The sequence below is a fragment of the Schistocerca nitens genome, chromosome 2 (assembly GCF_023898315.1).
Source record: "Schistocerca nitens isolate TAMUIC-IGC-003100 chromosome 2, iqSchNite1.1, whole genome shotgun sequence".
Classification (NCBI taxonomy): Eukaryota; Metazoa; Arthropoda; class Insecta; order Orthoptera; family Acrididae; genus Schistocerca; species Schistocerca nitens.
The window spans coordinates 30,929,717-30,955,325 of record NC_064615.1 but is presented as its reverse complement, the minus strand read 5'-3'; positions in this window follow the sequence as shown (position 1 = coordinate 30,955,325).

Below are 25,609 nucleotides of genomic sequence, written 5' to 3'. Positions count from 1 at the left end.
GCCCAATTGAAGGAAGGTAATGTTGAATTCGGTGCTTGTGTTGACATGCGACTCATTGCTCTACAGTACTAGCATCAAGCACAACAGTACGTAGCATCAACAGGTTAGTGTTCACCACGAACGTGGTTTTGCAGTCAGTGCAATGTTTACAAATGCGGAGTTGGCAGATGCTCATTTGATGTATGGATTAGCACGGGGCAATAGCCGTGGCGCGGTACGTTTGTATCGAGACAGATTTCCAGAACGAAGGTGTCCCGACAGGAAGACGTTCGAAGCAATTGATCGGCGTCTTAAGGAGCACGGAACATTCCAGCCTATGACTAGCGACGGGGGAAGACCTAAAACGACGAGGACACCTGCGATGGACGAGGCAATTCTTCGTGCAGTCGACGATAACCCTAATGTCAGCGTCAGAGAAGTTGCTGCTGTACAAGGTAACGTTGACCACGTCACTGTATGGAGAGTGCTACGGGAGAACCAGTTGTTTCCGTACCATATACAGCGTGTGCAGGCACTATCAGCAGCTGATTGGCCTCCACGGGTACACTTCTGCGAATGGTTCATCCAACAATGTGTCAATCCTCATTTCAGTGCAAATGTTCTCTACACGGATGAGGCTTCATTTCAAAGTGATCAAATTGTAAATTTTCACAATCGACATGTGTGGGATGACGAAAATCCGCACGCAGTTGTGCAATGACATCATCAACACAGATTTTCTGTGAACGTTTGGGCAGGCATTGTTGGTGATGTCTCGATTGAGCCCCATGTTCTTCCACCTACGCTCAATGGAGCACGTTACCATGATTTCATACGGGATACTCTACCTGTGCTGCTAGAACATGTGCCTTTACAAGTACGACACAGCATGTGGTTCATGCACAATGGAGCTCCTGCACATTTCAGTCGAAGTGTTCGTACGCTTCTCAACAACAGATTCGGTGACCGATGGATTGGCAGAGGCGGACCAGTTCCATGGCCTCCACGCTCTCCTGACCTCAACACTCTTGACTTTCATTTATGGGAGCATTTGAAAGCTCTTGTCTACGCAACCCCGGTACCAAATGTAGAGACTCTTCGTGCTCGTATTGTGGACGGCTGTGATACAATATGCCATTCTCCAGGGCTGCAACAGCGCATCAGGGATTCCATGTGACGGAGGATGGATGCATGTATCCTCGCTAACGGAGGACATTTTGAACATTTCCTGTAACAAAGTGTTTGAAGTCACGCTGGTACGTTCTGTTGCTGTGTGTTTCCATTCCATGATTAATGTGATTTGAAGAGAAGTAATAAAATGAGCTCTGACATGGAAAGTAAGCGTTTCCGGACACATGTCCACATAACATATTTTCTTTCTTTGTGTGTGAGGAATGTTTCCTGAAAGTTTGGCCGTACCTTTTTGTAACACCCTGTATACAACCACTCGCTCACAGAAAGATCCGTACCTAAAGACTGGAAAATTGCTCAAGTCACACCAATACCCAAAAAGGGAAGTAAGAGTAAAGCGCTGAATTACAGGCCTATGGCTCTGAGCACTATGGGACTCAACTAATTACAGGCCTATATCACTATCGTCGATTTGCAGTAGGGTTTTAGAACATATACTGTATTCGAACATTATGAAGTACCTCGAAGACTACGATTTATTGACACATAGTTAGCACGGATTCAGAAAATATCGTTCTTGTGAAACACTACTAGCTCTTTATACTCATGAAGTAAAAAGTGTATTCGACAGGGGACGTCAAATTGATTCCATATTTTTAGATTTCCGAAGGCTTTCGACACCGTTCCTCACAAGCGTCTTCTAACCAAACTGCGTGCCTACGGACTATCGCCTCAGTTGTTCGACTGGAGTCGTGATTTCCTGTCAGAAAGGTCACAGTTCGTAGTAATAGACGGAAAGTCATCGAGTAAAACGGAAGTAATACCCGGCGTTTCCCGAGGAAGTGTTATAGGCGCTCTATTCTTCCTGATCTATAATAACGAGATAGGAGACAATCTGACTAGCCGTCTTGGATTGTTTGCAGAAGATGCTGTCATTTACCGTCTTGTAAAGTCATCAGATGATGGAAACGACTTGCAAAATGATTTAGATAAGACATCTGTATGGTGCGAAAAGTGGCAATTGACCCTGAATAAAGAAAAGTGCGAAGTTATTCACATGAGTACTAAAACAAATCAACTAAATTTCGATTACGCGATAAGTCACAAAAATCTCAAGGCCGAAATTCAACTAAATACTTAGGGATTACAATTACAAATAACCTAAATTGGAACGATCACATAGATAATATTGTGGGTAGAGCAAACCAAAGACTGCGATTCATTGGCAGAACCCTTAGAAGGTGCAACAGGTCCATCAAAGAGACTGCTTACACCACGCTTGTCCGCCCTAGCCGGCCGGTGTGGCCGAGCGGTTCTAGGCGCTTCAGTGTGAAACCGCGCGACCGCTACGGTCGCAGGTTCGAATCGTGCCTCGGGCATGGATGTGTGTGACGTTCTTAGGTTAGTTAGGTTTAAGTAGTTCTAAGTTCTAGGGGACTGATGACCTCAGAAGTTAAGTCCCATAGTGCTCTGAGCCATTTGAACCATTTGTCCGCCCTATTCTGGAGTATTGCCGTGCTGTGTGGGATCCGCATCAGGTGGGACTCACGATTGACATCGAAAAAGTACAAAGAAGGGCAGCTCGTTTTGTATTATATCGAAATAGGGGAGATAGTGTCACAGACATGATACGTGAATAGGAGTGGCAATCATTAAAACAAAGGCGTTTTTCTCTGCGACAGGATCTTCTTATGAAATTTCAATCACCAGTTTTCTCCTCCGATTGCGAAAACATTCTCTTGACACCCACCTACTTAGGGAGAAATGATCATCACGATAAAATAAGAGAAATCAGGGCGCACACAGAAATATTTAAGTGCTCCTTTTTCGCGCAGTGCCGTTCGAGAGTGGAACGGTAGAGAGTCAGCTTGAAGGTGGTTCATTGAACCCTCTGCCAGACACTTTATTGTGAATAGCAGAGTAATCACCTAGATGTATATTTTTTTCTCTTCTTTTTGCCGTCTATACTGTTCCTGTCCTTTTTTTTGTTTTTTTTTGTTTTTTGTTTTGACGTCGGTTGCAGATTCGGTGTACTGAGATACCGCCGCAAGCAAAGTTGGTACCAGAAATACCGCGGACGTTCTTCCTAGCAGGAACTTGGCTGCGCGCAAACCAACCATGTTGCCCTCAGGAATCACGCCCCTCGGATCGACAGCGACACTGGCAAGAGAGATGCGGCCTTAAGTAACCGAGCGTGAGCAGAAGTTGGTTGTAAGTTATAACACACTTCGAGACTTGCTAGGGAGTTCCTGCAGAACGTTCGTCGTGTCTTCAAGTCTTCAGCTAGTCGATGGAGATAGAAGCAGTCGCTTATAGACAGACAGTGATTAATCTTTTGTAGAAACAGAGCAGTCATGTAATTGTCGTTTTTGGACAGAGATTGCCGGCCTAGAGGTTTGAACTGAGTACTGGTAGACTGGAACTGTCTTCAGATAGTACATCAAGGCAGAAGATTAGTTTTCTTCCGACTTTAGTTCAGAGGACGTCATTTGGTGTCTTCATGGAACTGTAGTTAACGCAGCACAGATAAAATAAACCTACATTTTACACTTGCTGTAACCAGGGTTACCAAAGTTGAGTACTATGCAGTGAAGGGCCAAAGAAACTGGTACACCTGCCTAATACCGTGTAGGGCTCCCGTGAGCACGCAGAGAAGCCGCAGCACGACGTGGCATGGACTCGGCTATGTCTGAAGTAGTGCTGGAGAGAACTGACACAATGAATCGCGCAGGGATGTCCATAAATACGTTAGAGTACGACGGGGTGTAGATCTCTTCTGAACAGCACGTTGCAAGATATCCAAGATAATATCAACAATGTTCATGTCTGGGGAGCCTGGTGGCTAGCGGAAGTGTTTAAACTTGGAATAGTGTTCCTGGAGCCACTCTGTAGCAGTTCAGGACGTGTGGGGTGTCACATTGCCCTGCTGGAATTGCTCGAATCCGTCGGAACCCACAATGGACATGAATGGATGCTGGTGATCAGATAGGATGCTTACGTACATGTCACCTATCTGGTCGTATCAGATGGCTCTGAGCACTACGGGACTTAACTTCTAAGGTCATCAGTCCCCTAGAACTTAGAACTACTTAAACCTAACTAACCTAAGGACATCACACACATCCATGCCCGAGGCAGGATTCGAACCTGCGATCGTAGCGGTCGTGCGGTTCCAGACTGTAGCGCCTAGGACCGCTAGGCCACTCCGGCCGGCTAGTCGTATCAGGGGCCCCATATCACCCCAACTGCATACGCGTCACAGCATAACAGAGCCTCCACCTGCTTCAACAGTCCCCTCCTTGTAAGCATGATCGATGGATTGATCAGGTGGTCTCCATGCCCGTTCACGTCCATCCGCTCGATACAGTTTGAAACGAAACTTGTCCCGCAACAAATTTCCAGGCATCAATAGTCCAATGCCGGAGTTGATGGGTCCAGACGAGGCGTAAAGCTTCTTGTCGTGCAGTCATCAAGGGTACACGAGTGGGCCTTCGGCTCTGAAAACCCATATCGGTGGAAGTAACACCACTAGTGTGCCAGACAGGTGATGTTTGATTTTATCATCAAACTAAAAACATTATTTCGAAACTTAATAATGAATTTCACTTCTGGAAAACCAGCAAGTATTTTACAAATGTGCAGGTGCAATAACGATCCATAGCAACATCATTTTTGGTCAGCATCCGGCACTGAGTTTCCTGGTGATGCCATCGTATGCATGACACGCTTCAGAATTAATTCCCAGAAAAGAAGTATTTTTAAAGGTAAACCCTCTGTCTTTTCCGGACAAAGTTTCGAAGGAACGATGTTGCATGAAGATTGCATTCATTAGATGGTTTCGGTACCATCAAAATATTTGCTTTGAATGTTAATGTGGCAAGTGCCATCCATCTAGTTGTTTGAAGGAATGTGAACATATGTAACACAGTGAGTAAAACAGCGATTGTAAAATCACCAGAATTACAATTATAATTAATTACCTAATTTGTTAGAATTTCTTATTGATTTATGTACCTTATTAACCCCCACCTCCCATTCTTAACGGAGGAAAATACGTATGCACTGCTTTCGTTGAAGTGGACGGTTTTGTAGCACTACGTACCGTCTGCCAGACGTTCTTTACCTTTACATGCTGAGTACAGATGTAGATTCCCGACGGCGCCAATGCGACAGTGTACTTAACTAGTGTGACATTAATGTCGTCAAACCTCTCACTTTCTGAATAACGTGTACTTTGGTCGTCACAGTAAATACACTCCTGGAAATGGAAAAAAGAACACATTGACACCGGTGTGTCAGACCCACCATACTTGCTCCGGACACTGCGAGAGGGCTGTACAAGCAATGATCACACGCACGGCACAGCGGACACACCAGGAACCGCGGTGTTGGCCGTCGAATGGCGCTAGCTGCGCAGCATTTGTGCACCGCCGCCGTCAGTGTCAGCCAGTTTGCCGTGGCATACGGAGCTCCATCGCAGTCCTTAACACTGGTAGCATGCCGTGACAGCGTGGACGTGAACCGTATGTGCAGTTGACGCACTTTGAGCGAGGGCGTATAGTGGGCATGCGGGAGGCCGGGTGGACGTACCGCCGAATTGCTCAACACGTGGGGCGTGAGGTCTCCACAGTACATCGATGTTGTCGCCAGTGGTCGGCGGAAGGTGCACGTGCCCGTCGACCTGGGACCGGACCGCAGCGACGCACGGATGCACGCCAAGACCGTAGGATCCTACGCAGTGCCGTAGGGGACCGCACCGCCACTTCCCAGCAAATTAGGGACACTGTTGCTCCTGGGGTATCGGCGAGGACCATTCGCAACCGTCTCCATGAAGCTGGGCTACGGTCCCGCACACCGTTAGGCCGTCTTCCGCTCACGCCCCAACATCGTGCAGCCCGCCTCCAGTGGTGTCGCGACAGGCGTGCGCCACAATCAGGACTGCATACGACCGAGGCACACAGGGCCAACACCCGGCATCATGGTGTGGGGAGCGATCTCCTACACTGGCCGTACACCACTGGTGATCGTCGAGGGGACACTGAATAGTGCACGGTACATCCAAACCGTCATCGAACCCATCGTTCTACCATTCCTAGACCGGCAAGGGAACTTGCTGTTCCGCATGTATCCCGTGCCACCCAACGTGCTCTAGAAGGTGTAAGTCAACTACCCTGGCCAGCAAGATCTCCGGATCTGTCCCCATTGAGCATGTTTGGGACTGGATGAAGCGTCGTCTCACGCGGTCTGCACGTCCAGCACGAACGCTGGTCCAACTGAGGCGCCAGGTGGAAATGGCATGGCAAGCCGTTCCACAGGACTACATCCAGCATCTCTACGATCGTCTCCATGGGAGAACAGCAGCCTGCATTGCTGCGAAAGGTGGATATACACTGTACTAGTGCCGACATTGTGCATGCTGTGTTGCCTGTGTCTATGTGCCTGTGGTTCTGTCAGTGTGATCATGTGATGTATCTGACCCCAGGAATGTGTCAATAAAGTTTCCCATTCCTGGGACAATGAATTCACGGTGTTCTTATTTCAATTTCCAGGAGTGTACTTTTAACAACATTTACTTGTTTCACTGTCAACTTCTTCAAACACGAAAATCAACAAAGAATCACTGTCATTTATAACAGTCTGCAGCAATACTATAATAGAGAGTCTCCTCTTTTCTTAGTCAAAATAACGCTTGTAACAATTTTGTACAGTGTCTGCTACTACTAAGTGTATTTCAGTTTTGCAATGAAAACGGCCCACAATTCTCAACCTATCGTTTTCTTGAAATCTCAGCTCTCCTGTCACATTCTGCTCCAGTGATCTTACTATAGTTTCGGTCTTGGATCTAATCTATTGAATCTTCTCTCTTGCAGTCTTCTCTCTCATGTCTTCTCCGTTAATAATTTATAATCTCGTCTCTTCCTAAAACATGGTGATTCCTCACAACAGCGACTCGTTGATAAGCCTCTGGCAACTTCTTCGTTCTAATCGTCTTTGCACTCTAAACTGCTTCCACTGGCTCAGTGCTGCAACTCACTTCACTTTACACCATCCGCCTACTATCACAAATAAAGTGACTCCTTTGGAAGGGAACACCACTCCTTTTCCACTAATAAGCCTACACATCCCTTTCGTTCATTTCACACTTCATTCACTTCGGGATAAGTTCAACTGTGTCCCTTTATCTGTTGCCTCTTCCTTATCAATATTTTACAAATACTATATTTCTCTACCAGATCAATGCGCTCTCCTATGCATACACATTGTACAGAAATGGCATAAAACGAGATTTACATTCATTTATCTTAGACATAAAATGTAGGAACATTTAATGTGACGCAGGTTCCATTAAAATTCAGTTTGAACATTGGCAGTGGAGAAGATCTCCATTACATTACGACGTCGTAATGCTGCGGAATAAAGTGCATAATCACAAATTCCTATCAAGGACCCCTGACCTAAATCCACCAAACTGAACCAGGTGGAACATGAGTCATGAAGATGGAGCTCAGAAATCAAGAAACTACTCTTTCAAAATCTAAACGATTTTTGTGACCATCTTATACTGCTACTTCCAATCACGTACTGAAAATTAAAAAGAGTCCGTGAAGAAGCAAAGAAGGCAGTATCTTTGTTCTATGGGCACACAAACACACAATGTTGCGTATGGTCATGATGAATTATCTGATCATCATGCTCATGATGTTCTTCATATGCCACATTTGTCACTATAACTAAGCAGGAGCTTTTCGAATTCAGTAGCTGGCATTAACATTTCACGGATCTTCCATAAATAGCTGCGGTACGGCAGGCAATTGCAGTGTAGACTATCGCGTGTTTCCCGCCATTATTGCTCACTCAACGACCACCAAAAAGCCTGACATTCTCGGCCTCGCTTTTTCCCCTATTTCGTGAGACATCAGTTTTTCAGCGAAGGTGAGTCATTCCTAATGATCTTACGTGCAACATCGTTAAATGTCAACTTCCCGGCTAACTCCGGTCTTTACTGTAGTCTCGTCGATAGCACTGTTCAGCATTTCTTGTGTGCAACTGACGATCTGTGGATTGTTTCACGAAATAAATTGCATGTGCTATCTTCGATTACAAATTTAACGAAATACACTGTGCCTTTGTTAGGACTTCGTTAGAATATAGAAACAATGTTGAACGTGAGACATCTGAAACAAAGAAGGGCAATAATCCATGTCCCGGAAGAGAGGTGTGACGTTAAACCATCCATTACCTCAGAAACGAGTAATTATGAGCAATAATTTGAAACAGTGTGGTAATCGTTTCCATGTAATACTTCCGTTCACTAAGCTACAGCAAACTCAAATCGAACTCTTCACCTACCTGAAAAACGTAGGTGTTTTTTTATTGGTTACACTATTATCTCAAGGAGACTACGATGTTTACAGTTTAAAAAAATCTTGAAAAACTAAGTTTGTTATGATAACAGGCATCAAAGTGATGCATCTGTAATCTAATAGCAATACGAAAGAGTATTTCATCTTTCACTCCAAGAGTAATGAGAATATCTGACATATTAAAACGCATGATTTATTCGAATATTCTGGTCCAATAACGTAGTAAGACTTCTAAGGCGTCTTTCCAGAAATACACAACTGTACTCGGCTATAATTTCAATTCTTTTCAAACCTCGATTTGTACCACTGTTCAGTTCTTCGAATACATTTTAATGCATTGAACCAAATCGAAACAGATTGAACTAGACATGAATAGTCTGTCGGTAAACCGAAGAGCGAACGAGCGAGTCCCCAGTGCCACGTCACAGGGCGTTTCTACAGGCTGTTTCACAACGCAGTACCGTCCCTGCCGTTGCGCGCGATTTAAATCTGTGGCGACGCCCTGTACAGATACGTACAGACACATAGAACCGAATGCCTGTTCATGTGAATCTCTGTCCCTCTATTCATAAGACGAACCAGATATAGTGCAAACAATCTGTAGTATTTAAGGCTTCTTCTTACTTTGTCTTTCTACTAAAAGGTAGAAGTTTTCTTTGAAGGGCTGCATCGAAACTTAACAATTCTTGCAACACGAAAAGTGTTTAAAAAGTAACCAGAAATTTATAATTTCGTGTGTTCTATTAGTTCGAATCGCACTGCTTTTTTTGTCACTGTCTTCGTAAATATGTCTGAAAAATATCTGTGAAATGTTTTGCATATTGGGTATTTACTCTGTTGTCAGCTGTCAAAAAGGTTATATGTGTTTTGGTGGCATCAAATATTATTTGTTTTGTATAAAAATAGATTACAGAATCTGTACTAAATTTTGTTCAAATGGTTCAAATGGTTCTGAGCACTAAGGGACTCAACTGCTGTGGTCATAAGTCCCCTAGAACTTAGAACTACTTAAACCTAACTAACCTAAGGACACCACACACATCCATGCCCGAGGCGGGATTCGAACCTGCGACCGTAGCAGTCGCACGGTTCCGGACTGCGCGCCTAGAACCGCGAGACCACCGCGGCCGGCAAATTTTGTTATAAGAACGAAATAAAGGGTATAAAATTTTTAGGAATGTTAAATATTGCTTTTGGTGAGTCTCTTATGAGTAAACCGAGAGCATACAAGTGGTATAAACGTTTGAAAGCAGGCCTTAAAGGACAGCAGTTCTAAAAGAATGGATGAGATTAAAACTGCTCAGTTAAGAGACCTATGAACTATCCCTTGGAAACAGTTCCTAAAGTGTTTCGGGAACTGGAAAAAACACAGGCATAAGTGTATAGCATGTACTGGGGAATATTTTGAATAGGATAACAGTGTTGTAGATTAACAAGTAAAGTTCTTACCAAAAAATAAAAATTAATATGTGAACGCACCTAGTATGCGAAGCTTTTTACGTAGAAGTCCAGAATCGGTATCCACGTTTCGAAAAAAAATTTCAGCAATGTTTAGAATAGCCATTGCACTCACGTTTTAAGCAATATGTCTTAGAATCATGTGAATTGTAACCGAGACAGAGTTTTAGTGACAGAATACATTCAAATGCTGCTGTTCTCTAAGCATCAAAGGTTTCACGTGATTGAATCACGTTCTACTAGCGAAAAGTTAATTTATTTTACCATGAAGTTCTCAAGTTATTCCTGATTTTTTACAACTAGTGATAAAGGTATTTATTGCTTTGGACCACATTTGACTGTATTTATCTTGGAAAACTGTTTAATACTTTTACTACCATGTAGCACATTTTCACAAAAAGAAACTTTATAGTGTATGAGCAGAGTCAGGCTTGAAAGGACACGTATTTTTTTTAAAAAATATTCATTTCCTGTATACATACATTGTATTTTAGAGGTCATTACCGTCGTCGTCGTCGGCGTCGTCGTCGTCTTCCTCGTCGTCATCACTTTCTAAATTAATAATTATGGCCTCTGTTATGTCTTCAATGACCCCATCGTTAACCCAGTACTCTCTTTCAAGTTTCTTCACGTAGAGGCAGTATGCACTCCAGTCATCTTGAGTTATCGTTTCAAAACCTGTAACAGGTGGGACAAGTTTGTATACGAATAAATTGGCCTGACCTCTACATACTTCTTATTTAACAATGAATTTTTTGAACAGACGGACGGAGTCGCCATGGGTAGTCCCTTATCCCCTCTAGTGGCCAATTTATTTATGGAAGACTTCGAGGAGAAGGCGCTTGAATCTGCTGACCTGAAACCCACGGTATTCTGGAGGTATGTTGATGATACATCTGTAGTTTGGCCCCATGGTGGAGGTAACTCGCAAGACTTCTAAAGAAATCTGAACTCCCTCCACGATCAAATAAAGTTCAGAATGGAAATTGAAAAGGAGGGATGTTACATTCTTGGATGTTCTGGTTCGGCGCAGAGAGGATAGCACTTTGGGAGATGAAGTGTATCGGAAGCCGAAGCACACGGATTTGTATTTACGTGCTAATAGCTGCCACCATCCCGCCAGACGATGAGTTTTCTCCGAACTTTGACCCATAGAGCGCATATTGTTTCTGACTAAAGCAGTTTGCAACTCGAACGTTTCCACTTACAAAGAGTGTTTGAAGACAATGGGTACTCCCCACAGCAAATACAAACGGCACTGAAAATGAAACCGAAAGAGACCACAAAGAAAGCAGAAGAAGACGAAGAAACCTTTAAATCGATAGCCTTCCTGCCATATATCGGTAACCACTCATCAAAAATAGGACGGATTCTCGGCAGACACAAAGTAAAAGTGATTTTTCTTCCTCCACTCAAGACAGCTGCACTCGTGGGATCCGTCAAAGATGATTTGCAGCTCCGAAAATCTGGTATTTACGAAATTCCGTGTGAATGTGGCCTTCCTTACATAGGACGAACAACTCGTACTGTCCAAGAAAGATGGCACTGAACATCGGAGGTACACACGACTTTTACAAACTAACAAAACGGAAGTGGCAGAGCATTGTATTCACACTGGTCAGAGTATGTTGTATGACAACGTCGAAATTCTGGCAACTACATAATCTTTTTGGGACTCTATAGTGAAGGAGGCAATAGAGATTCGCTTTATGTCGAATTTAATTAATAGAGATAGTGGTTTCAACCTTGATTGGAATCCGGCACTTGATGTAATAAACTCGCAAAGACGTCGTCACAGTGCAACTCACAATGGTGGAGGAGGATATTGGTGTTTAACGTCCCGTCGACAACGAGGTCATTAGAGACGGAGCACAAGCTCGGATTAGGGAAGGATGGGAAAGGAAGTCGGCCGTGCCCTTTCAAAGGAACCATCCCGGCATTTGCCTGGTGTGATCTAGGGAAATCACTCACAATGGTATATCGACATTCCAACACAGATCGATTGAGGAGCCATAGATGTAACTCGCACATTGTGCACGTCTCTGCCGCCGACCAACATCTCTGGCGCATTTGCATCTGTGGCCGCATGCGCAGTTGTGCGATATACGAGTATAAAGGGACGAAGAGAGCACTGAAGCGGCACGACAGTCTTGCGGCTCACTCTGAATATGGCAGAACGTTATAGAGCCGAAATATTAGAAGAACAAGGAGAATTCTTGCGGCTGCGCACCCGAAACCTAATGGAAAATATACAATTTATGTTAGTTATTATTGAGGATAAGCCTCAGACATATAAGAAAAGAAAGGTTTTTTGTATTTACTTGTGATTTTTGGATTAACTGGTACGTCTGCGAGAATCATTTAGCTGACAGCCCACTCACATGGAAACATATGTACAAAAGATTGCAACCTTGAAAATGTCTATTTCCAGATTTGATAGTTTCAGTTTCCCTTTAGTTGTGTTGTGTTGTCTTCAGTCCTGAGACTGGTTTGATGCAGCTCTCCATGCTACTCTATCCTGTGCAAAGTTCTTCATCTCCTAGTACTTACTGCAACACACATCCTTCTGAATCTGCTTAGTGTATTCATATCTTGGTCTCCCTCTACGATTTTTACTCTCCACGCTGCCCTCCAATGCTAAATTTGTGATCCCTTGATGCCTCAGAACATATCCTACCAACCGGTCCCTTCTTCTTGTCAAGTTGTGCCACAAACTCCTCTTCTCCCCAATTCTATTCAGTACCTCCTCTTTAGTTATGTGATCTACCCATCTAATCTTCAGCATTCTTCTGTAGCACCACATTTCGAAAGCTTCTATTCTCTTCTTGTCCAAACTATTTATCGTCCATGTTTCGCTTCCATACATGGCTACACTCAATACAAATACTTTCAGAAACGACTTCCTGACTCTTAAATCTATACTCGATGTTAACAAATTTCTCTTCTTCAGAAACGCTTTCCTTGCCATTGCCAGTCTACATTTTATATCCTCTCTACTTCGACCATCATCAGTTATTTTGCTCCCAAAATAGCAAAACTCCTTTACTACTTGAAATGTCTCATTTCCTAATCTAATTCCCTCAGCATCACCCGACTTAATTCGACTACATTCCATTATACTCGTTTTGCTTTTATTGATGTTCATCTTATATTCTCCTTTCAAGACACTGTTCATTCCGTTCAACTGCTCTTCCAAGTCTTTTGCTGTCTCTGACAGAATTAAAATGTCATCGGCGAACCTCAAAGTTTTTACTTCTTCTCCATGAATTTTAATACGTACTCCGAATTTTTCTTTTGTTTCCTTTACTGCTTGCTCAATATACAGATTGAATAACATCGGGGACAGGCTATAACCCTGTCTCACTCCCTTCCCAACCGCTGCTTCCCTTTCATGCCCCTCGACTCTTATAACTGCCATCTGGTTTCTGTACAAATTGTAAATAGCCTTTCGCTCCCTGTTTTACCCCTACCACCTTTAGAATTTGAAAGAGAGTATTCCAGTCAATATTGTCAAAAGCTTTCTCTAGGTCTTTAAATGCTAGAAATGTAGGTTTGACTTTCCTTAATCTATTTTCTTAGATAAGTCGTAAGGTCAGTGTTGCCTCACGTGTTCCAACATTTCTGCGGAATCCAAACTGATCTTCGCCGAGGTCGGCTTCTACCAGTTTTTCCATTCGTCTGTAAAGAATTCGCGTTAGTATTTTGACAGCTGTGACTTATTAAACTGATAGTTCGATAATTTTCACATCTGTCAACACTTGCTTTCTTTTGGATTGGAATTATTATATTCTTCTTGAAGTCTGAGGGTATTTCGCCTGTCTCGTACATCTTGCTCACCAGATGGTAGAGTTTTGTCAGGACTGGCTCTCCCAAGGCCGTCAGTAGTTCTAATGGAATGTTGTCTACTCCCGGGGCCTTGTTTCGACTCAGGTCTTTCAGTGCTCTGTCAAACTCTTCACGCAGTATCGTATCTCCCATTTCATATTCATCTACATCCTCTTCCATTTCCATAATATGGTCCTCCAGTACATCGCTCTTGTATAGACCCTTGTATAGATCTTCAGTATTATTATTATTATTATTGTATTAATAATATCTTCTGCACTAGTAATAAAAATGTAAAATCGTCATGTCTATCTCTCTGTTACAAGTCGCTAATCTTCAAAACTACTAGACGAATTTACTTGGAGTTTTCGCAGATGACTAGAGCTACGGTAGCTACGCAATGCATTTGGCTTAATTTCATTATAATAGCGTCACTAAAAAGATATCGTAATTTAATGTTTTTTTCTAAAACCGTTTGTCTGTCTGTCTGTTGAACATGCTGAAAGGGTACAGTACCGCCCAACATTGAAAATAGGTACGAAATTCTTGTCAGAACAACACATTTTGTGTGTAAAAGTAACTCAATTTCAATTAATACAGCGAAGCCGGATACCAGTGTGGGAAAGAATGACAATTTATTTATTTAATTGATCACATGTGCACTACCTCAAAATAAATCCCTACATCCAGTTTGGTGAGATCTGTGAACTGAATGAATGTATGGTCGTCTGCTAACCACAGATAGTGAATCGGAATATATGATCATCTTTGAGTCGATCCTTTGGCTACCTTTGGTGCGATCAAAGAGATGGAAGTTACCAGAGCTTTGGAGCGTCTGAAATGTGGCTGACCAATAAGGTAGCAAGGTGCTTCTCCCACTTCGACAGAGGTGCGAGAGAACCGGAATACGGCCATGTTTCGGCACTCTGGCGCTGAACCTTCTGCTGTAAAGACCTGTTTTTTGTTGTGCTCCGTAATGAAAGTGTGGAGGCATGGTATGGATGTGGAATATTTAAGAGTAGTTAGAACTAATCATTTCTCTTTCCTAGGAACTTTTGTGGGGAAAATTACAAAGTGAGGCAGGTAATTTTAAGGGGATTGTAGTAAACCAACGGTCACAATGAGACCACGTGTAGTTATAAGTTGAGATACTAGCGTATGTACAATAAGCTGAAATATTTAAGAATTAATAGCGTGTGTACAATAAGCTGAAATATTTAAGAAATAGCGTGTGTATCATAAGTTGAAGTATTTAAGAAATATCATTCCGTGTGACACTAAATTTAAACTCTGAGAGAGAATCAAGGTGAGTCGGCCGTTTTTCCAGCAACGCCACTTGGCTTGCATTGCACAGGAAGACGTGCGTTTATCTCCAGAGTTCACAGTAGAAAAGTAAAATTACAAAGTGGGGCAGTGTCGTGTGAAACTGGGATAGATATTGATTGAAGTGGGAAAGCGGAAAGTGATGAAGTTGTAACCGTTCGTTGTGTAATATTTCATATTGTTGTGATGTGTATGTCTTGTAATTTGGGTATGTGTGTTTTGCATGGGAGTAGCAAGGTAGTTTCGAAAGATTTGTGGGTTATGCTTGTTCCATCTGTATCGCTCGATCTGGAGGAAAGTTTCGTGAGGATGAATGTGAGAGACGAAGTGTGAGGTATAATAAAAGATCCACCATCCGATCCAGGGAGTGCACTGTTGGGGCAAATAGATTACGAGACCATAGTATAGAGATTCACTAACGTAAAGCCATGCCCACTGGGCGGAATTTCTCTTGTGATTTTGTTCTAGGTTGTAGAATTTGTGTGTTTAGGAATAAATCAAATAGTGAATAGAAAGAGATTGGTGGCCTTTTTCATTAAATTGTATGTTATCATAATGTCCCGAATTTATATAAAAGCCGTTAAATCAAAGACAAAAAGTAAGTGTGGTATTGCCAATGCGTAGTGTGCAGTCAGAGTTCTATAAATCACTGATAGTCAGATGCGTGTTTCCGTTGCGTATTATTCATGCAGGAGGATAATTTGTTATTAAATAGTAAGATACGAGAATTCATGTTGCTCAATAAATTAAGGAAGAATCCACTCGCTTGGCAAACCACCCATCTTGCAGGCCTGACTGCTTGATGCCACAGTATGAGAAAGGCAAGTGGGTGCCTCTCATTAATTTCGACCCTGCCAGGATTATTAATTGTTAAGATAATTGTTGCCAGGATTATTTATTGGTCAGGATATTTAATTTGTTGCCAGGATTATTTTATTGGTTAGGATATTTTGTTGTTAGGGTTTGCTGTTAAATTTTTTATGGAATGTATTGTGATAGCGCTAAGAAGTAAATTTTTTTTTCTGTTTGCAATTTCTTTCTGGATTGGTGAGGATCTTTTATTTGTTTTATGTAATTAATTGCGGTATCGCACAAGGCTAGAAGATCGTTTTATAATTTTTTTTGCGTAATGTCCGTAGTAACTAGGTCGCAGGCTAAAAGTATAGTCACCATGGAGAATAACGATTCTGGCGTGAACGTAGCAGTGCAGCGGGAAGTAGCTGTAGATGGGTTAATGAGCGGGGACGGCAGGCACTCAGAAGAGGCTGTATTGTTCAGTGGACCGCTGCAAGGGGATCCTTTGTGCGGCGGGCTTTGTCCACAAACACGGGCCTTCCCAGACGACGCGGGCGAGCCGAGACTAGGCCAGGTGTACGGTGAAAGTGCAGCTACCCTTAGCGAAGCTACGGTTTCGCAGGCAAACGAGGTGAGCGCGTCGACGGTAGCAAATGACAGTGGGCTACTGCAGTTTTTACAGAGGATGGATGAAAGATTACAAGCGATGAATGGGAAGAATGAGGAGAGAGATAGGAAGAATGAGGAGAGAGATAGGGAGAATAAGGAAAGATTGGAAGCAATGAGTAGGGAGACTAAAGCGATAAATGAAAAATTGGAAGCAAATAACGAAAGATTAGAAGCAATCAATAGAGATAATAAGGAGAGAGATAGGGAAAATAAGGAAAGATTGGAGGTAATGGATAAGGGAAATAAAGAGGCAATGAGGAAGCTCCACACAGTTATCGATGAGCGTCTGCCCGCAGTTAATAATCGGTTAGATGAGGAGGAGAAGAATCTGGGTGCGTTGAAGCAAGTAGGTGACGCAGTGAAAGAAAAAGATAATAATTTGGAGGTACAAGTATTTGCAATAGAGAGTGATACTACTGAGCGTAGGGACGTGTTGCCAGGTGAGCGAATCAAAGAGGTAGTGGTCAGAAAGAATACGATTAGTGCAGATACAGAAAAGATCAGTACAAGAGGCGAGACAGGTTCTGACAGTACGCAGCGAGAGGTTTATGCCGATCAGGATGAGATACAATCACCATTACAGTTTGAAGAGGCACAATTAGAAATAAGTAGGAAACATAGTGAAGAACTGACACAGTTGCAATTAGCGTGCAGAAGCGAAGGTGAAACACCACCAGGTAGATTGCAGGAGGAGAGTGAGATAAACTCAAAAGGCGAAAATAGGCAGAAAGAGGAAGACGAATTCGGAGAGTCAGAAGAACGGTTGTGTCAGATAAAACAGGTGGCAGACCCAACTGGGTATAGTCCAAGGCTGTCTCAGTTTCAAGATTCGTTACCTTCATCGTGGGGACCGCTCCTCAAAATGAAGTTTGTGTATAACTATTTGAGGGACGAGGCTAGAGCGAAAATGCAGGAAGACCTTAAAGACTGTAGTAGCTATTTAAATGAATTCAGGCCGAAAAGTAAGCAGGACCAGGTTACTCTAAGCATATTGATGATGCAAAATCGTAACGAAGGTGGCATAAGGGATTCAGTGTCGTGCTATCAGGAGATGTTCAGACGAAACACGTACTTGGATGTGACATACGAACCAGCGGAGTTCATTAGGATCCATATAACGAAGTTGCCAGTGAAATTGCGCAGAGGTATAGTGATGGCAGGCAGAGGCTTAGACGATTCCGCGTCATTTCAACACTTGGGTAATGAGAGCGGTATCGTGAACGGAGACAGGTCAGATAGTGTCGAGGGTAGAAACTATCTGAATGACAGGAGAGCATGGAATCCGGGTATTTCTTTCATGTTGTAATAGATTGAAGAATAGGAGAAACTAATCCAACATATCAGCCCTTAATATCTTGCTCTTAAAACACATGCAGCTGGCACTGAAAATTGTCTATGTAGCAGACAAACTCAACTAATATGTAGGAATGCAAATACCATACTTCTGATCAGAGAATAAAACGCCAGTAATGGAATCTATTAGGCTGGTATCTCAGTAAAATTTGCAAATTTTATTTCGAACAGTAAAGTAAAAGAATTGTTATGTAATAATGCCAATGAGTCCAGTCGAATTAGTGTGATTCGACTATTGTAGATACTAAACAAGTAATGTAGGAGGTAAACATTGTGATCGAAGTTTTTAAATTAGATGCCATCTGATGTCATTGTCGTGGTGACAGTTATAATGAAGTGCTGTGTATGGTTATTCGGAATCTGGTGTTAGTGAAAGAGGCCACTAGCACCTAAGTTTCTAACACTTGGGCTGCCCAATTCTCCCAGCTTGTATATTCTCGGCACACATTTAATTTTCGTGTAAGCACAGATTCCTAACTAGCGAATTCTTTATTGTGTATAGTGGACCATTCAGAGTGAGGCGGATTGTACATGAAAATGCTGTACTGATTGAGACGATCAAGGGAAAACAATCTCGTGGGCTTCATCACATTTCTAACATCAAATTATGGAAAAGTTAAGGATAGATCTAAAGTAGGCAATTTATGGTAGATAGTCAGTGTATTTATTTGTGGTGTGTAACGTTGTGCAGGGTCAAATCGAACATAAGAATTTTCAGGCGGGATGTCAGGAAGTGTGACAGAATAGACTGGTCGATTGAGTCATGAACAGGAGTCGACAGAGTGGTGTATGTACGTATTTTTGTCGTATGAATAAGGATCAAGCAGAAACGACGTGATGATTAATGAGTCAATAAAGATAGTAGATAGAGAAGCGACGTGATAAATAGTAGTGGATAAAGGTGGTATATGAGGAGAAGCGACGTGAAGCAAGGTGATTAATAAGGAGAGATTCGACGTGATGAAACAGTGGTAAATAAAGGTGAGTAGAATTGAATAATGTGGAGATGTCTTAGATGTATGTTATAGAGAGGCCTGTGTATGCTGCAATAGAGATTGATGCCAATGATGAAGGAAGACCAGGAAATGATGGAGTAATGGACGGACGGAGAGCCGAAATACGAATGAAGAGATGAGGACAACTGCACAATGTGAAAGGACGTAAAGGGAGTATGAGACCCAGATGGTGAACGTTGTGAAATACTGACGTAAGATGTAATATAAGTGTAGATCTAATTCTTACCATAAAATATGCTATTTGGCAAAAATAATATTTTTTGTTGTTGTTGAAGCCTCGTACCAGTATAACTGATCAAAACGGTACCAAGAATGTGTGCAGTTATTTTGCAGGTTGATTAATTTGTGTATTTTTTGTTCTTAGATGAAATGTCGCGATTCTAAGTTGAGATTTAGCATAAAGTGAATGCAGAGGTAAGCCGATGTAAAGAGGTGCCAGAGTGAAAGGACGAATTCGCAGACTGGAACGCTATCTCCGAAACAGCTTCATGTGTTATGTGGTTGAGTATAAGGGAGCAAAGGTATGGTATGTTGTCGTGAGTGTGGTGGTGTTAAGGTTAGCTGACTTCTAGACCTATTCTGTTAGTGTATTAATGGGTTGAATGAGAAGGAAAGTGTGATGTCTGGTGAGTGAGAGTCGTAGAGTAGTGTGATCAATGCGCACACTCCTGTAAAGGGGATGCTACCGATCTGTAACTAAAACATTATTATGTATTGTTTGATTGGGATGAACCTCGATGGCAGGTCAGGATCTGACATCATGTGGATGGTTCATACATGTCCTAGAAACGTTGCTATATATAATGAAATGTAAAATATGTGAAGAGATACTGATTTCAGTCTGTCACAAGCACAAGGGTGCATTATATGTTGTAGATTTAGAGTCACCAGTTCCTAAAATGTTTATTGTGTTAGGATGTTAAAGTAGTTTAATATTTAATAACCTGTGGTAGGTAATTGAGAGTTGTGTAGATTATTTTCTCTTTTTTTTGTTAGAACACTTTCAAGGGGTTTCAATTTCAGTCTGTCACAAGCACAAAGGTTCATTGTATATTGTAGCTTGAGAATCAACAGTTTCTAATATTTTCACTGTGATAGGATGTTAGAGTAGTTTACTATTTTGTATTGTAATTATGAGTTGTATAGATTGTTTCTTATTCATTTTGTTCTTTATTTTTTACACTTTCATGTTTTGTATGAGGGACGACAGGTACAATGAATAGCGCGAGTGTGGGCTGTCTATAGAAAAGGGATAGATAAATGTATGTTGTATGTGTAGAAAACTAGGGTGTATAATTTTAATGTAAGAATTTCCTTTTGTCTGTAATGTTGCGAGATGCACGGAAGATCTGGCTAATTGGGTGTCGTAACGCCCATACCGCTAACGGGCCGAGCTGACGTCGCCATGGCGACAGGCGACACAGCCGCGGCACTCCCCACTCCATTGTCGGACGAGGTACACTCCACGCGCCCGCTACAGCAGGTCAACGGCCTGGGGCGACACGCACGTATCACTGGCCATTCATGAGTTCCGCCACCCTTACGACTGGGGAAGGTATCCCGCGGAGGCAACAGCGGGTGGTTTCTTCTGCTCAACGGCGCGCGCAGCGACGCCACGGCAGAATGGACGGAGCGCAGCAGAGCCCGGCGAGCATTTTTTACCAGCAGCTATTAACTTGTACTGGACTGTGGAGCAGTGAAACAAAATGACTGCGACTTTACATAATGTGGAAAGTGAAGGACTGGTGTTTCCACGTTGTGAGTGGTGGGAAAGATTTTGCCTTTAGCAGACAGGACGATTGTTTTGTTTTGTCTTGACCACTGAATGGTGGGATCCATAAACTTTTGACAATGACTTGTTAAGTGTGCTTTGTGAATTGCATGTGGGACACTTGGTATACTTAGAGGACAGTTGTCGTTTGGTGAACAATTATTGTATGAAGGCAAGAAACTAGAGTGGGACATTGACATTTGCGTCTGTAGTAGGAGACATTTCTTGAATTGGCGCGGGAATAAGTGCTGTTTGTTGAAACTTACGACTTTTAATTACACCATGAACTGAAAGGACAGAACCGTGGGTAATAGTAGTTGTAGGGCCATTTTTTGGAAGAACAGATTCGTGTGGATGGTACTCTGAGAGTGACTACGACATTTGTGTTTAATGAGAGATACAGTTTACTGTTCAGTGCGTGTTCAAAATGGCGAATTGAGTGACTCAAAGACTTTCGTCCGGGTAACCATGGGAGAGCTTTGACACCGAAACAGTGGTTCTAGGAAAACTATCAGCAACTTTTTGACCCCAAGAAAATCACAGAATGAAATGTTTCCGTGTGACTCGCAAGATAGGGAATAATGTGTTTGTATTTGTAATTGTGTAAATTTTTTTTTATATGTTTCATTCCTCAGGGGGACAGCAAGTGTAATTGTATTTCATTATCATTTGTGTTTAGGATAGTTAGTGTTTTTTTTTTTTTTGTTTGTTCTGGATTATCAAGTTCACGTAGCATGTTTATTAGAATATTTGGTACAATGATGCTCTAATTATAAGCCAGTGGCGTAATACTAACGTAGCGGTTCATGTAGCATTGATCAGTAAGATTGTCACAGGGGACAAGAGTTTGCATTGCACAACAAATATCGGAATTAACTGATGTATTTTGATGTCGTGCATAGTAATAATCTTGTTGGTGTTTCGACTGAAGCCACTTATTTTTTATTATCACAGTGGTGACATTTCACATTAAAGTGTAACGAAGGCTAGTCGAAATGCAAGTTCTTGTCGTCTATATGTGTGACAACAGAGAAATGAACAGTAGAGTAAGATAAGAGAGCTACTGGTGGATTCAAGCACTTATTGCTAAACTATTTACTGCGTGTATTGATCAAAGTTGATGAACTGACTAGCTCAGCAGCAGGTATTTGTACTGATGGACAAAGATAAGGCTAAACTCACTGTCGAGTAGTTGTGGCAATTGCTTAGGTGATGATAGTTAATGAAGTATGACATGATGTCTTAGACGAACTATATTACGTAACCAGTATGTAACTTGTGGTATATTTCATTGTTTTTCTTCTCAGTTTTTATTTCTCTGTAGGTTTGAGGTATATTTTAGAGTAATGGTATGGAGCCTGACATTCTATGTGTAACTAGTGTACTAATTTTTTTTCTTTTGTTGATTTTGTTTTGTATTTAGACTTTGCTGTGTAAGCGTTTTTACAGCGCAATTTATGAATGTCAGATTACTTGCTCTGTGTTTGGACGGTGAGCTGTTTAAAATTTCATGAGTACAATTAGTATTTTTTTTATTTGTTGTAGAATTATTGAAATTTGCATTACTCATAAAAATAACGAAGATCCCAGTAACTAAAGCAAATTTTTATCTCAATATTATTTTTTCATTTCTATGGTGTGATGTTTTATTTGTCATGTGGATTGTTATATATTTGTATGTGAACGTTACTCCGGATTGTGAAGAGTACAATAATGCAACAACTGCCAATAATTTGTTCGTCTATTTGAGGTCACCAGGGGCTAAGGTCTCCTCCTGGTTATTTTGATGAATTGCTACGTTTGTTTTAATACAGTTTTCTTAAAAAAATGTTCTGAACTACCCTCGCATTGCAAGGATAGTACCGTGCCATTTTTTTCTGCATGGGTAGCCGGTGGTGAAAGGGTACAGTACCGCCCAACATTGAAAATAGGTACGAAATTCTTGTCAGAACAACACATTTTGTGTGTAAAAGTAACTCAATTTCAATTAATACAGCGAAGCCGGATACCAGTGTGGGAAAGAATGACAATTTATTTATTTAATTGATCACATGTGCACTACCTCAAAATAAATCCCTACATCCAGTTTGGTGAGATCTGTGAACTGAATGAATGTATGGTCGTCTGCTAACCACAGATAGTGAATCGGAATATATGATCATCTTTGAGTCGATCCTTTGGCTACCTTTGGTGCGATCAAAGAGATGGAAGTTACCAGAGCTTTGGAGCGTCTGAAATGTGGCTGACCAATAAGGTAGCAAGGTGCTTCTCCCACTTCGACAGAGGTGCGAGAGAACCGGAATACGGCCATGTTTCGGCACTCTGGCGCTGAACCTTCTGCTGTAAAGACCTGTTTTTTGTTGTGCTCCGTAATGAAAGTGTGGAGGCATGGTATGGATGTGGAATATTTAAGAGTAGTTAGAACTAATCATTTCTCTTTCCTAGGAACTTTTGTGGGGAAAATTACAAAGTGAGGCAGGTAATTTTAAGGGGATTGTAGTAAACCAACGGTCACAATGAGACCACGTGTAGTTATAAGTTGAGATACTAGCGTGTGTACAATAAGCTGAAATATTTAAGAATTAATAGCGTGTGTACAATAAGCTGAAATATTTAAGAAATAGCGTGTGTATCATAAGTTGAAGTATTTAAGAAATATCATTCCGTGTGACACTAAATTTAAACTCTGAGAGAGAATCAAGGTGAGTCGGCCGTTTTTCCAGCAACGCCACTTGGCTTGCATTGCACAGGAAGACGTGCGTTTATCTCCAGAGTTCACAGTAGAAAAGTAAAATTACAAAGTGGGGCAGTGTCGTGTGAAACTGGGATAGATATTGATTGAAGTGGGAAAGCGGAAAGTGATGAAGTTGTAACCGTTCGTTGTGTAATATTTCATATTGTTGTGATGTGTATGTCTTGTAATTTGGGTATGTGTGTTTTGCATGGGAGTAGCAAGGTAGTTTCGAAAGATTTGTGGGTTATGCTTGTTCCATCTGTATCGCTCGATCTGGAGGAAAGTTTCGTGAGGATGAATGTGAGAGACGAAGTGTGAGGTATAATAAAAGATCCACCATCCGATCCAGGGAGTGCACTGTTGGGGCAAATAGATTACGAGACCATAGTATAGAGATTCACTAACGTAAAGCCATGCCCACTGGGCGGAATTTCTCTTGTGATTTTGTTCTAGGTTGTAGAATTTGTGTGTTTAGGAATAAATCAAATAGTGAATAGAAAGAGATTGGTGGCCTTTTTCATTAAATTGTATGTTATCATAATGTCCCGAATTTATATAAAAGCCGTTAAATCAAAGACAAAAAGTAAGTGTGGTATTGCCAATGCGTAGTGTGCAGTCAGAGTTCTATAAATCACTGATAGTCAGATGCGTGTTTCCGTTGCGTATTATTCATGCAGGAGGATAATTTGTTGTTAAATAGTAAGATACGAGAATTCATGTTGCTCAATAAATTAAGGAAGAATCCACTCGCTTGGCAAACCACCCATCTTGCAGGCCTGACTGCTTGATGCCACAGTATGAGAAAGGCAAGTGGGTGCCTCTCAATGCTAATCTCCAAAATAATTAGACGAATTTTCATGGGGTGTTCATATGTAACTTTAATATAGCTTAGGGCAGCATGTAAATTTCATTTCATCAAAATCTGAATCTACAAAAATTTATCAAAATTTAAAGTCTAATGTAAAATCGTTTTGCTCATCTCAGTTGTTCAGATGTTTAATCATCACAGATTAGTACACCAAGTTTTTAAGAAAAATTGGGTGACATATGTACTGTATTTTGGGAAGTTTACATCTGTGGCAGAATTAAGCATCGTAATCTTATTTTTACGAATGCAATATAACAGCGAATATACTTGGCTGGGATTTTAAAAACATAACGATTTTGGTTTACTTCTTTCGATAGGTTTTATTTATGTTTTACTTTTTTCTAGGAAAGATTTTCTTACTTCAGTGACAGAAGTGTTTCTGGAAGTTACCACCAGTGACAGAAATAAGCACTGCAATCGTATCTTTACAAATACAAAGTAACACTGAATTTACATCTACATCTACATCTACATCTACATCTACACTCCGCAAGCCACCCAACGGTGTGTGGCGGAGGGCACTTTACGTGCCACTGTCATTACCTCCCTTTCCTGTTCCAATCGCGTATGGTTCGCGGGAAGAACGACTGTCTGAAAGCCTCCGTGCGCGCTCTAATCTCTCTAATTTTACATTCGTGATCTCCTCGGGAGGTATAAGTAGCGGGAAGCATGGCTAGGATACATCGATTTACTGATTTTGTTTTGTGTATCAAAAATTTAACGATACTGCGTTGCTTTTTTCGACAGGTTTTATTCGTAGTCTTTGCTACGAAAAACGGATTTATTAAGTTTGTTTTGGGTGTGTACTCTTTAAATTCTGATGACGTTTTGTTAACGAATGAAACTGCTTAGAAAACGGACGAATCTTTCTGAATACGCCAGAATGGCTAAAAGACTGAGGACTATGGATCTCAAAAGACCAATGAAAACTGGAGGCGCAACAGCTGCACCTTGAAAAACATCAGGCTTTAAATCGCTGTTTGGAAATTCTTTCCTAAAGGGAGGCACGTAACTCTGATCGAGAGCTTCACGCGCTATCTCGCTCCTCAGAACTCTTCACTTACTGAGGTCTAAACTCATTTCTCTCCGTGGTAACATCATAGCAGAGGAAATTTTGATGAGATGTAACGTAGGCAAGCGAGATTTTTTACCTCGTATCCCACTTTTTCACAACAATCCTCCACTTCGCTTTAAACGTTTACAGCTTCTAATGAACTTAAGTTATACGATGACTGTAAACAAAGCATAAGGCTAGATGCTGTGGGTTGTTGGAGTAGACCTTAGTGCCAGTTGGTTCCTCGACTTCGCACCAAGGTCCACCAG